The sequence below is a fragment of the Chelonia mydas genome, chromosome 10 (assembly GCF_015237465.2).
Source record: "Chelonia mydas isolate rCheMyd1 chromosome 10, rCheMyd1.pri.v2, whole genome shotgun sequence".
Lineage (NCBI taxonomy): Eukaryota > Metazoa > Chordata > Testudines > Cheloniidae > Chelonia > Chelonia mydas.
The window spans coordinates 44,943,204-44,957,672 of NC_051250.2; positions in this window are offsets into that span (position 1 = coordinate 44,943,204).

Here is a 14,469-nt window from a genome sequence, read left to right on the forward strand (position 1 = left end):
GAGGCTGATGGAATCTTAATTCTAAATTTCCTGCTAGAATTTGATTTAATTCATGACAGCGTTTCAGTGATTCATAGATGTTAAAGCCAGAAGGGCTGTTATGATCTAGTCCGGCCTCCTGCATAACCAGGGTACATCATCCCACCCACAGAGTTCTGCATGCAGCCCAATAGCTTGTGGTCGAGTTGGAGCCATCTCTGGGTTAAAATGAGGTCCATCCTTAATTAGTGCTGTGTATGGTGACAATGATTCATTTGTTAAGTATAGTGGGACGGCAAGTACTCACAATGAGTGAAAAACCTCATCCTTCCCCTGGCCTACAACTTCCGTGCAACCCATCCCACACCGGAGACAGACACCAGTGAAAAGCCTGGCTGAACTCACAGGCCCTGCAAGGCTGCTGGATCCCCTGCAGATAGCCACGACGTTTCAAGTGGCTAAAGCGGGATGCCATGCCACTCAAGTTTGGCCTGTCCACCCTTCCATAGATGGAAGGGCAGCCAGGCCATACCTGTATGCTGCTGTGACCCCAACTGCCAGATTGCAAAGCTACTCCATTTGGGGTTCTTCTCAAATGGGGCGGTCTGGACAAACTACCTCTTGTGCCCCGCAGGTGGCCCTGAGCTGCTCCACCCTGCCCTGAGGAAAGTTACATTTCTTTGAACTTGGAGGATAGCAGGCCAGCTTCACCAGCTAGATCGTTTTGTTCACTCTGTTATTCGTTGCAGACATGACCAGTGCCAGGTTTACAATGGCACCAGTGGCACTATGGAGCTGGCCTTCTCCGCTTGCACTGCACCCCCACACCCTGCTGACTCCCCTGCTGACCACTTGCTGCTCCCAGCCTGCCTGCCAGTTGGCTGAGGGCTCCTCTCCATCCACGTCCCCATCCCCCTGCTTCTTTTTGCCCCCGGCCGGACCCCAGTGCACCTCCAGCTCCGGGAAGTCTCTGCTTCCCCACACCTGTCTCTCCGGCGCTGAGCCGCCTGGGGCCGATGCAGAAGCCTGGCCAGTCTCAGATCTCAGTTGGGGGGGGGGGGGGGTGATGACAGTGGGGGGAAGCAGGGGGCTTGGCTGGGCCTCTCCAGGCAAGCAGGTCCTCAGAGAGCCCATCCAGGGCAGGCCCTGGCCTGGCTGATCGCGCCACTCCCAAGGGGACGGAGTGATTCCACACCCCGGGAACAGCCCTGGCTGCACTGCCAGCTCAGCCTGGCAGACAGTCGCCTCCCAGCAGGGCTGGTGAGTGTGGCCAGAGGCAGGGCGTGGGGGAGTGGGTCTCTTAGGGGTCTGGGGGGGTGCTGGGCTGTGAGGGGGGGTGGGGAAGATGTGTGTGTTGGGGCACTAGGGACTGGGGGTTCTGGGCAGTTGTGGTGAGGCTGTTGGCAGGAGGGCACTGGGCAGGGGTGGTGTTGTGCAGGGCGCTGGGCATTTGTGGAGGGGTCTGAGGTGGGTGCTGGGCATAGTGGGTCCAGGGGGGCTCTGGCCATAGGGAGTCAGAGGGTGTTGGGCTGGGGGGTGTGGTGCAACATGGGCCCGCCTCCTGAGGGGAAGTGGCATGCTGCCAGCACAGGGCCAGGCGGGCCACTATGTGTCTGGCAACCGCTGGTTTGTAAATAGTGCCCTCACACTGGACTGGGTGGAGTAGGGCTGCCCCTGCTATGCCATGCCCCATTGCCCCTGGCTGGCCCCTTGCTCTGGAGACTGACTTCCCCGCGCCATGCTTCCATGGGGCTGTCATAAATATAAAGGGAAGGGTAAACCCCTTTAAAATCCCTCCTGGCCAGAGAAAAAATCCTCTCACCTGTAAAGGGTTACAAAGCTAAAGGTAACCTCGCTGGCACCTGACCAAAATGACCAATGAGGAGACAAGATACTTTCAAAAGCTGGGAGGAGGAAGAAAAACAAACGGTCTGTGTCTGTCTGTGTGATGCTTTTGCCGGAGACAGAACAGGAATGGAGTCTTAGAGCTTAGTAAGTAATCTAGCTAGGTATGTGTTAGATTATGATTTCTTTAAATGGCTGAGAAAATAGCTGTGCTGAATAGAATGAATATTCCTGTCTGTGTGTCTTTTTTGTCCTGATTTTACAGAGGTGATTCTTTTCTTTTTACTTCTATTAAAAGTCTTCTTGTAAGGAAACTGAATGCTTTTTCATTGTTCTAAGATCCAAGGGTTTGGGTCTGTGGTCACCTATGCAAATTGGTGAGGATTTTTACCAAACCTTCCCCAGGAAGGGGGGTGCAAGGGTTGGGAGGATTTTGGGGGGAAAGACGTGTCCAAACTCCATTTTTTCAGGAACCCAGCTAAAGTTTGGTGGTGGCAGTGGAAATCCAAGGGCAAAGGGTAAAATTAATTTGTACCTTGGGGAAATTTTAACCTAAGCTGGTCAAAGTAAGCTTAGGAGGTTTTCATGCAGGTCCCCACATCTGTACCCTAGAGTTCAGAGTGGGGAAGGAACCTTGACATGGTGGGATTAACCTGAAATCATTTTGAGATCAATTTGAGATTTTTTGAACCAGAAATACAGATTTTAAAAGAAATATTTTTTTTTCCTTTGGGGCTGCTGGAAAGGAGGTCCAACTGAAAGCAGCTAGTTTTTTCTCTGCTTTGGGGCCAGAGCAGAGACAAAAGGGGATTATCTTTGTGAATTGCAGGTTTTCTTTGCCTGGAGGCAGAGTAGTTAACCTCCTGCAGGGAAATTCACAGTCTTCACAAACCTGAGGTTTTTTTTCCCCCTAAAAGTAAATAGGGGTGTGTTAGGGTGTTTTTTTTTTTTTTGGTTTTTTTTTTGGATTTTTCTGTAGGCTGACAATCACTATCAGAGAATAGGTATCCTATTCCAGCACAGCAAAATTTTACAGGCCAAGTTTTGTTTGTTTTATTTCTAAACCTTTGGTGTAAAGTTAGTTAAAAACAGAGAGGTTAGGATGACAGACTCCATGACTCAACAAAAGCTGGAATTAGCCAGATTTGAGGCTGCTGAAAAACAAAAGGAACATGAAAGACAGATAGAACTCCTGCGGATGGAGAAGGAGGTACAGGAGGCTGCCCACAGGAGGGAGATGGAGGCAAGGGACAAAGAGATGGAGGCAAAGGACAAAGAAAGGGAGGCAGCGAAAGAGGCAGAACAACACCAAGCGGCTGCTCACAGGAGAGCTATGGAAGCAAGGGACAAAGAAATGGAGGAGAAGGAAAAAGAGAGGAAGCATGTGGAGAAGATGGAGAAGGTAAAGGCTCAGCAGAATATACCAACAAACCCTAGCAATCCTTCTCCAGGTACCACTTCCCATCCCAGAAAGTTCCCCACCTACAAGGCAGGCGATGATACTGAGGCCTTCTTAGGGTATGTCTACACTACGAAATTAGGTCGAATTTATAGAAGTCAGTTTTTTAGAAATCGGTTTTATATATTCGAGTGTGTGTTCCCACAGAAAATGCTCTAAGTGCATTAAGTGCATTAACTCGGCGGAGTGCTTCCACAGTACCGAGGCAAGCGTCGACTTCCGGAGTGTTGCACTGTGGGTAGCTATCCCACAGTTCCCGCAGTCTCCGCTGCCCATTGGAATTCTGGGTTGAGATCCCAATGCCTGATGGGGCTAAAACATTGTCGCGGGTGGTTCTGGGTACATATCATCAGGCCCCCGTTCCCTCCCTCCCTCCGTGAAAGCAGCAGCAGACAATCGTTTCGTGCCTTTTTTCTTGAGTTACCTGTGCAGACGCCATACCACGGCAAGCATGGAGCCCGCTCAGGTAACTGTCACCGTATGTCTCCTGGGTGCTGGCAGATGTGGTACTGCATTGCTACACAGCAGCAGCAACCCATTGCCTTGTGGCAGCAGACGGTACAATAGGACTGGTAGCCGTCATCATCGTGTCCGAGGTGCTCCTGGCCACGTCGGCCAGGAGCGCCTGGGCAGACATGGGTGCAGGGACTACATTAGAAGTGACTTGACCAGGTCATTCTCTTTAGTCCTGCAGTCAGTCCTATTGAACCATCTTAAGGTGAGCAGGCAGGCGATACGGATTGCTAGCAGTCCTTCTGTACCATCTTCTGCCTGGCAGGCAAGAGATGAGGATGGCTAGGAGTCCTATTGTACCATCTTCTGCTGAGCAGCCATGAGATGTGGATGGCTTGCAGTCCTTCTGCACCGTCTGCTGCCAGCCAAAGATGTAAAAGATAGATGGAGTGGATCAAAACAAGAAATAGACCAGCTTTGTTTTGTACTCATTTGCTTCCCCCCCTCCCATCTAGGGGACTCCTTCCTCTAGGTCACACTGCAGTCACTCACAGAGAAGGTGCAGCGAGGTAAATCTAGCCATGTATCGATCAGAGGCCAGACCAACCTGCTTGTTCCAATAAGAACAATAACTTAGGTGCACCATTTCTTATTGGAACCCCCCGTGAAGTCCTGCCTGAAATACTCCTTGATGTAAAGCCACTCCCTTTGTTGATTTTAATTCCCTGTAAGCCAACCCTGTAAGCCATGTCGTCAGTCGCCCCTCCCTCCGTCAGAGCAATGGCAGACAATCGTTCCGCGCCTTTTTTCTGTGCGGACGCCATAGCAAGGCAAGCATGGAGGCTACTCAGCTCACTTTGGCAATTAGGAGCACATTAAACACCACACGCATTATCCAGCAGTATATGCAGCACCAGAACCTGGCAGAGTGATCCTGGGCGAGGAGGTGACATCAGCGCGGTCACGTGAGTGATCAGGACATGGACACAGATTTCTCTCAAAGCATGGGCCCTGCCAATGCATGCATCATGGTGCTAATGGGGCAGGTTCATGCTGTGGAATGCCAATTCTGGGCTCGGGAAACAAGCACAGACTGGTGGGACCGCATAGTGTTGCAGGTCTGGGACGATTCCCAGTGGCTGCGAAAGTTTCGCATGCGTAAGGGCACTTTCATGGAACTTTGTGACTTGCTTTCCCCTGCCCTGAAGCGCATGAATACCAAGATGAGAGCAGCCCTCACAGTTGAGAAGCGAGTGGTGATAGCCCTGTGGGAGCTTGCAACGCCAGACAGCTACTGGTCAGTTGAGAATCAATTTAGAGTGGGCAAATCTACTGTGGGGGCTGCTGTGATGCAAGTAGCCCACGCAATCAAAGATCTGCTGATATCAAGGGTAGTGACCCTGGGAAATGTGCAGGTAATAGTGGATGGCTTTGCTGCAATGGGATTCCCTAACTGTGGTGGGGCCATAGATGGAACCCATATCCCTATCTTGGCACCGGAGCACCAAGCCGGCGAGTACATAAACCGCAAGGGGTGCTTTTCAATAGTGCTGCAAGCTCTGGTGGATCACAAGGGACGTTTCACCAACATCAACGTGGGATGGCCGGGAAAGGTACATGACGCTTGCATCTTCAGGAACTCTGGTCTGTTTCAAAAGCTGCAGGAAGGGACTTTATTCCCAGACCAGAAAATAACTGTTGGGGATGTTGAAATGCCTATAGTTATCCTTGGGGACCCAGCCTACCCCTTAATGCCATGGCTCATGAAGCTGTACACAGGCAGCCTGGACAGTAGTCAGGAGCTGTTCAACTACAGGCTGAGCAAGTGCAGAATGGTGGTAGAATGTGCATTTGGACGTTTAAAGGCGCGCTGGCGCAGTTTACTGACTCGCTTAGACCTCAGCGAAACCAATATTCCCACTGTTATTACTGCTTGCTGTGCGCTCCACAATATCTGTGAGAGTAAGGGGGAGACGTTTATGGCGGGGTGGGAGGTTGAGGCAAATCGCCTGGCTGCTGGTTACGCGCAGCCAGACACCAGAGCGGTTAGAAGAGCACAGGAGAGCGCGGTACGCATCAGAGAAGCTTTGAAAACCAGTATCATGACTGGCCAGGCTATGGTGTGAAAGTTCTGTTTGTTTCTCCTTGATGAAACCCCCCACCCCTTGGTTCACTCTACTTCCCTGTAAGCTAACCATGCTCCCCTCCTCCCTTCGATCACCGCTTGCAGAGGCAATAAAGTCATTGTTGCTTCACATTCATCATTCTTTATTCATTCATCACACAAATAGGGGGATGACTACCAAGGTAGCCCAGGAGGGGTGGTGGAGGAGGGAAGGAAAATGCCACACAGCACTTTAAAAGTTTACAACTTTAAAATTTATTGAATGCCAGCCTTCTGTTTTTTGGGCAATCCTCTGTGGTGGAGTGGCTGGTTGGCCGGAGGCCCCCCCACCGCATTCTTGGGTGTCTAGGTGTGGAGGCTATGGAACTTGGGGAGGAGGGCGGTTGGTTACACAGGGGCTGTAGTGGCAGTCTGTGCTCCAGCTGCCTTTGCTGCAGCTCAACCATACACTGGAGCATTCTGGTTTGATCCTCCAGCAGCCTCAGCATTGAATCCTGCCTCCTCTCATCACGCTGCCACCACATTTGAGCTTCAGCCCTCTCTTCAGCCCGCCACTTACTCTCTTCAGCCCGCCACCTCTCCTCCCGGTCATTTTGTGCTTTCCTGCACTCTGACGTTATTTGCCTCCACTCATTTGTCTGTGCTCTGTCAGTGTGGGAGGACAGCATGAGCTCAGAGAACATTTCATCACGAGTGCTTTTTTTTTTCTTTCTAATCTTCACTAGCCTCTGGGAAGGAGAAGAGCCTGTGATGATTGAAACACATGCAGCTGGTGGAGAAAAAAAAAGGGACAGCAGTATTTAAAAAGACACATTTTATAAACAATGGCTACACTCTTTCAGGGTAAACCTTGCTGTTAACATTACATACATAGCACATATGCTTTCGTTACAAGGTCGCATTTTGCCTCCCCCCACTGCGTGGCTACCCCCTCCCCCCTCCCCGTGGCTAACAGTGGGGAACATTTCTGTTCAGCCACAGGCAAACAGCCCAGCAGGAACGGGCACCTCTGAGTGTCCCCTGAAGAAAAGCACCCTATTTCAACCAGGTGACCATGAATGATATCTCACTCTCCTGAGGATAACACAGAGAGATAAAGAACGGATGTTGTTTGAACGCCAGCAAACATACACTGCAATGCTTTGTTGTACAATGATTCCCAAGTACGTATTACTGGCCTGGAGTTGTAAAGTGTCCTACCATGGAGGACGCAATAAGGCTGCCCTCCCCAGAAACCTTTTGCAAAGGCTTTGGGAGTACATCCAGGAGAGCCGCAAATGCCAGGGCAAATTAATCCTTTCACATGCTTGCTTTTAAACCATGTATAGTATTTTAAAAGGTACACTCAGCGGAGGTCCCTTCTCCGCCTGCCGGGTCCAGGAGGCAGCCTTGGGTGGGTTCGGGGGGTACTGGTTCCAGGTCCAGGGTGAGAAACAGTTCCTGGCTGTCAGGAAAACCGGTTTCTCCGCTTGCTTGCTATGAGCTATCTACAACCTCATCATCATCATCATCTTCTTCGTCCCCAAAACCTGCTTCCATGTTGCCTCCATCTCCATTGAAGGAGTCAAACAACACGGCTGGGGTAGTGGTGGCTGAACCCCCTAAAATGGCATGCAGCTCATCATAGAAGTGGCATGTTTGGGGCTCTGACCCAGAGCGGCCGTTTGCCTCTCTGGTTTTCTGGTAGGCTTGCCTCAGCTCCTTAAGTTTCACGCGGCACTGCTTCGGGTCCCTGTTATGGCCTCTGTCCTTCATGCCCTGGGAAATTTTGACAAAGATTTTGGCATTTCGAAAACTGGAACGGAGTTCTGATGGCACGGATTCCTCTCCCCATACAGCGATCAGATCCCATACCTCCCATTCAGTCCATGCTGGAGTTCTTTTGCGATTCTGGGACTCCATCATGGTCACCTCTGCTGATGAGCTCTGCATGGTCACCTGCAGCTTGCCACGCTGGCCAAACAGGAAATGAGATTCAAAAGTTCGCAGTTCTTTTCCTGTCTACCTGGCCAGTGCATCTGAATTGAGAGTGCTGTCCAGAGCGGTCACAATGGAGCACTCTGGTATAGCTCCCGGAGGCCAATACCGTCGAATTGTGTCCACAGTACCCCAAATTCGATCTGGCAAGGCCGATTTAAGCGCTAATCCACTTGTCGGGTGGAGTAAGGAAATCGAATTTAAGAGCCCTTTAAGTCGAAATAAAGGGCTTCATCGTGTGGACGGGTGCAGGTTTACATCGATTTAACGCTGCTAAATTCGACCTAAAGTCCTAGTGTAGACCAGGGCTTAGAAAACTTCGAAAGGGCCTGCCTTGGGTACAGCATCTCTACCAACCAATACATGGTAGAGCTGAGGCCGCAGCTCAGTGGACCCTTAGCTGAGGTGGCGGCTGAAATGCCTAAAGAACACATGAAGAAGTATGAACTGTTTAAATCCAAGGCAAGAGTCAGAATGGGGATAACACCCGAGCATTCTCGTTGGAGGTTCAGAGCCCTAAGGTGGAAACCAGACGTGTCATTTACCCGACATGCCTACCACATTGTGAAACATTGGGATGCCTGGATATCAGGAGCAAGTGTTGAATCTCCAGTAAATTTGCCCTTCCTAATGCAAATCCATTACCCTCTGATCCCACTGAGAGTTACCAAAAGAAACTACAGCATTTGCTCAAGAAACTCCCTGAAAAAGCACAAGATCAAATCTGCACAGACACACCCCTGGAACTCCGACCTGGGATATTCTATCTACTACCCAAGATCCATAAACCTGGAAACCCTGGGCGCCCCATCATCTCAGACATTGGCACCCTGACAGCAGGATTGTCTGGCTATGTAGACTCCCTCCTCAGACCCTACGCTACCAGCACTCCCAGCTACCTTCGAGACACCACTGACTTCCTGAGGAAACTACAATCCATCGGTGATCTTCCTGGTAACACCATCCTGGCCACTATGGATGTAGAAGCCCTCTACACCAACATTCCACACAAAGATGGACTACAAGCCATCAAGAACACTATCCCCGATAATGTCACGGCTAACCTGGTGGCTGAACTTTGTGACTTTGTCCTTACCCATAACTATTTTACATTTGGGGACAATGTATACCTTCAGATCAGCGGCACTGCTATGGGTACCTGCATGGCCCCACAGTATGCCAACATTTTTATGGCTGACTTAGAACAACGCTTCCTCAGCTCTCGTCCCCTAACACCCCTACTCTACTTGCGCTATATTGATGACATCTTCATCATCTGGACCCATGGAAAAGAAGCCCTTGAGGAATTCCACCATGATTTCAACAATTTCCATCCCACCATCAACCTCAGCCTGGTCCAGTCCACACAAGAGATCCAAGAGATCACACAAGAGATTCCTGGACACTACAGTGCTAATAAACGATGGTCACATAAACACTACCCTATACCGGAAACCTACTGACCGCTATTCCTACCTACATGCCTCCAGCTTTCACCCTGACCACACCACACAATCCATCGTCTACAGCCAAGCTCTGCAATACAACCGCATTTGCTCCAACCCCTCAGACAGAGACAAACACCTACAAGATCTCTATCAAGCATTCTTACAACTACAATACCCACCTGCGGAAGTGAAGAAACAGATTGATAGAGCCAGAAGAGTTCCCAGAAGTCACCTACTACAGGACAGGCCTAACAAAGAAAATAAGAGAACGCCACTAGCCGTCACCTTCAGCCCCCAACTAAAACCCCTCCAACACATTATTAAGGATCGACAACCTATCCTGAAGGATGACCCAACACTCTCACAAATCTTGGGAGACAGGCCAGTCCTTGCCTACAGACAGCCCCCCAACCTGAAGCAAATACTCACCAGCAACCACATACCACACAACAGAACCACTAACCCAGGAACCTATCCTTGCAACAAAGCCCGTTGCCAACTGTGCCCACATATCTATTCAGGGGACACCATCACAGGGCCTAATAACATCAGCCACACTATCAGAGGCTCGTTCACCTGCACATCCACCAATGTGATATGTGCCATCATGTGCCAGCAATGCCCCTCTGCCATGTACATTGGTCAAACTGGACAGTCTCTACGTAAAAGAATAAATGGACACAAATCAGATGTCAAGAATTATAACATTCATAAACCAATCGGAGAACACTTCAATCTCTCTGGTCACGCGATTACAGACATGAAATTCACTATCTTACAACAAAAAAACTTCAAATCCAGACTCCAGCGAGAAACTGCTGAATTGGAATTCATTTGCAAATTGGATACAATTAACTTAGGCTTGAATAGAGACTGGGAGTGGCTAAGTCATTATGCAAGTTAACTTATTTCCCCTTGTTTTTTCCTACCCCCCCCCCCAGACGTTCTTGTTAAACCCTGGATTTCTGCTGGAAATGGCCCACCTTGATTATCATACACATTGTAAGGAGAGAGGTCACTTTAGATAAGCTATTACCAGCAGGAGAGTGGGTTTGTGTGGGGAGGGGGGTGAGAAAACCTGGATTTGTGCTGGAAATGGCACACCTTGATTATTATACACATTGTAAGGAGAGTGATCACTTTAGATAAGCTATTACCAGCAGGAGAGTGGGGTGGGAGGAGGTATTTTTTCATGCTTTGTGTGTATATAAAAAGATCTTCTACACTTTCCACAGTATGCATCCGATGAAGTGAGCTGTAGCTCACGAAAGCTTATGCTCAAATAAATTGGTTAGTCTCTAAGGTGCCACAAGTACTCCTTTTCTTTTTGCGAATACAGACTAACACGGCTGTTACTCTGAAAGAATTCTTAGAGGGCGTTCCTGAGGAAATAGAAAGATACGTCCTAGATGGGAAGCCCAAAACTGTAATCGAGGCAGGAGAGATTGGAGCCAGATGGGTGGAGGTGGCAGAGAAGAAGAAAACTGGTCGCAGTTGGAGTGGAGACCAGAAGGGACAACCCCAGACCACACCCTATTACCGGGGGCTGCCCAAAGCCCCACCTACCTCCCAAAGAACTCTCCAGCCACCTTATCGTCCCACCACTCTGTTCTCCAGCAACCCACCTCGCCCCAGTGACCCGTCAGCTGGACGATGTTTTAAATGTAACGAGCCGGGGCATGTAAAGGCCAACTGCTCCAAGAACCCCAACAGATTACAGTTCATTGCACCGGAATCACACCAGAGGTCCTCAGGCCCAGATACCTCCCAGATTACCCTTGGAGCAGAGGGAAACTGTGAGTGTGGGTGGGAAGAAGGTCACCGCATGGAGGGACACCGGAGCACAAGTGTCAGCTATCCATGCTTCCTTAGTGGACCCCAATTTAATCAACCCAGTGATCCAAGTGACGATTCAACCCTTCAAGTCCAACTCTTTCAATTTGCCTACAGCCAAGTTGCCCGTCCAGTACAAGGGCTGGTCAGGAACGTGGACTTTTGCAGTCTATGATGATTATCCCCTCCCCATGCAGTTGGAGGAAGACTTGGCCAATCATGTGAAGCGGGCCAAGAGGGTGGGAATGGTCACCTGCAGCCAGGCTAAACAAGCCGTGAGGCCTAGCTCTGTTCCGGTAACTTCTATCAGGACCCGGTCAGAGGTGATGGACCCGGACCCCAGGCCAATGTCTGCAACAGCAGTATTGGATCCAGTCCCAGAGACCCAGACGGAACCAGTCCCAGAACCGGAACCAGTGGAACAACCAGCACCAGACCCATTGCCAGCATTCAATCCAGTACTTGCAACCTCAACACCAGAGGGCCCCACCGAACCTGAACCGGCAGCAGGCCATAACCCTACACAAGAGGCTCAGCCGGAGCCTGAACCCCAACATAGTGTCCCAGCGGAGAGCGGTTCACAGTCAACGGAAACAGCCCCATCCCCTACATCACTTCCAGAGGGACCAAGCATAGGTCCACAATCCAATGAGGAACTGATGTCTCCAGCATCAAGGGAACAGTTCCAGACCGAACAGGAAGCAGATGAAAGCCTCCAGAGAGCTTGGACGGTGGCACGGAGCAACCCACCGCCTCTCAGCTCTTCTAATCTATCCAGGTTTGTTGTAGAAAGAAGACTTTTATACAAGGAAACTCTTTCTGGTGGACACCAGGAAGTCTGGCATCCTCAGAGACAGTTGGTAGTTCCAACTAAATACCGGGCCAAGCTCTTGAGCTTAGCCCACGATCACCCTAGTGGCCATGCTGGGACCAAAGACCATTGCGGGGGGGTCATTCCACTGGGAGGGAATGGGCAAGGATGTTTCTACCTATGTCCGGTCTTGTGAGGTATGCCAAAAAGTGGGAAAACCCCAAGACCAGGTCAAAGCCCCTCTCCAACTACTCTCCATCATTGAAGTTCCATTTCAGCGAGTAGCTGTGGATATTCTGGGTCCTTTTCCGAAAAAGACACCCAGAGGAAAGCAGTACATACTGACTTTCATGGATTTTGCCACCCGATGGCCGGAAGCAGTAGCTCTAAGCAACACAAGGGCTAAAAGTGTGTGCCAGGCACTATCAGACATTTTTGCCAGGGTAAGTTGGCCCTCTGACATCCTCACAGATGCAGGGACTAATTTCCTGGCAGGAACTACGGAAAACCTTTGGGAAACTCATGGGATAAATCACTTGGTTGCCACTCCTTACCACCATCAAACAAATGGCATGGTGGAGAAGTTTAATGGAACTATGGGGGCCATTATACGTAAATTCATAAATGAGCACTCCAATGATTGGGACCTAGTGTTGCAGCAGTTGCTCTTTGCCCACAGAGCTGTACCACATCCCAGTTTAGGGTTTTCCAATTTGAACTTGTATATGGCCGTGACGTTAAGGGGCCATTATAGTTGGTGAAGCAGCAATGGGAGGGATTTACACCTTCGCCAGGAACTAACATTCTGGACTTTGTAACCAACCTACAAAACACCCTCTGAACCTCTTTAGCCCTTGCTAAAGAAAACTTACAGGATGCTCAAAAAGAGCAAAAGGCCTGGTATGATAAACATGACAGAGAGCGTTCCTTCAAAGTAGGGGACCAGGTCATGGTCTTAAAGGCGCTCCAGGCCTATAAAATGGAAGCATCGTGGGAAGGGCCATTCATGGTCCAGGAGCACCTGGGAGCTGTTAATTATCTCATAGCATTCCCCACCTCCAACCGAAAGCCTAAGGTGTACCATATTAATTCTCTAAAGCCCTTTTATTCCAGAGAATTAAAGGTTTGTCAGTTTACAGCCCAGGGAGGAGACGACGCTGAGTGGCCTGAAGGTATCTACTACGAAGGGAAAAGTGCTGGTGGCATGGAAGAGGTGAACTTCTCCATGACCCTTGGGCGTATGCAGCAACAGCAGATCAAGGAGCTGTGCACTAGCTACACGCCCACGTTCTCAGCCACCCCAGGACTGACTGAACGGGCATCCATTGACACAGGTAATGCTCGCCCAATTAAAGTCCAACCTTACCGGTTGTCTCCTCAAGCTAAAACTGCTATAGAACGGGAGATCCAGGATATGTTACAGATGGGTGTAATCCGCCCCTCTGGAAGTGCATGGGCATCTCCAGTGGTTCTAGTTCCCAAACCAGATGGGGAGATACGTTCTTGCGTGGACTACCGTAAGCTAAATGCTGTAACTCGCACAGACAACTATCCAATGCCATGCACAGATGAACTATTAGAGAAACTGGGACAGGCCCAGTTCATCTCTACCTTGGACTTAACCAAGGGGTACTGGCAGGTACCGCTAGATGAATCCACCAAGGAAAGGTCAGTCTTCACCACACATGTCGGGCTGTATGAATTTAGTGAACTCCCTTTCGGGCTGCGAAATGCACCCGCCACCCTCCAAAGACTTGTAGATGGTCTCCTAGTGGGATTAGGAGAATATGCAGTCGCCTACCTTGACGATGTGGCCATATTTTTGGATTCCTGGGCAGAACACCTGGAACATCTACAAAAAGTTCTTGAGTGCATAAGGGAGACACGACTAACTGTTAAGGCTAAGAAGTGTCAAATAGGCCTAAACAGAGTGAATTACCTTGGACACCAGGTGGGTCAAGGAACTATCAGCCCCCTACAGGCCAAAGTGGATGCTATCCAAAAGTGTCCCAAAGTCAAAGAAACAGGTTCAATCCTTCTTAGGGTTGGCCGGTTATTACAGACGATTTGTACCGCAATACAGTCAAATCGCCGCCCCACTGACAGACCTATCCAAAAAGAAACAGCCAAATGCCGTTCCGTGGACCGAAGAGTGTCATAAGGCCTTTAACCAGCTTAGAGCGACACTCATGTCTGACCCTGTACTAAGGGCCCCAGACTTTGACAAACCATTCCTAGTAACCACAGATGCGTCCGAGCGTGGCATGGGAGCAGTTTTAATGCAGAAAGGACCGGATCAAGAATTCCACCCTGTAGTGTTCTCAGCAGAAAACTGTCTGAGAGGGAAAGCAACTGGTCAGTCAGTGAAAAAGAATGTTACGCCATTGTCTACGCTCTGGAAAAGCTACGCCCATATGTTTGGGGACGGCGTTTCCACCTGCAAACCGACCATGCTGCGCTGCAGTGGCTTCATACCGCCATGGGAAATAACAAAAAACTTATTCGGTGGAGTTTAGCTCTCCAAGATTTTGATTTCGAC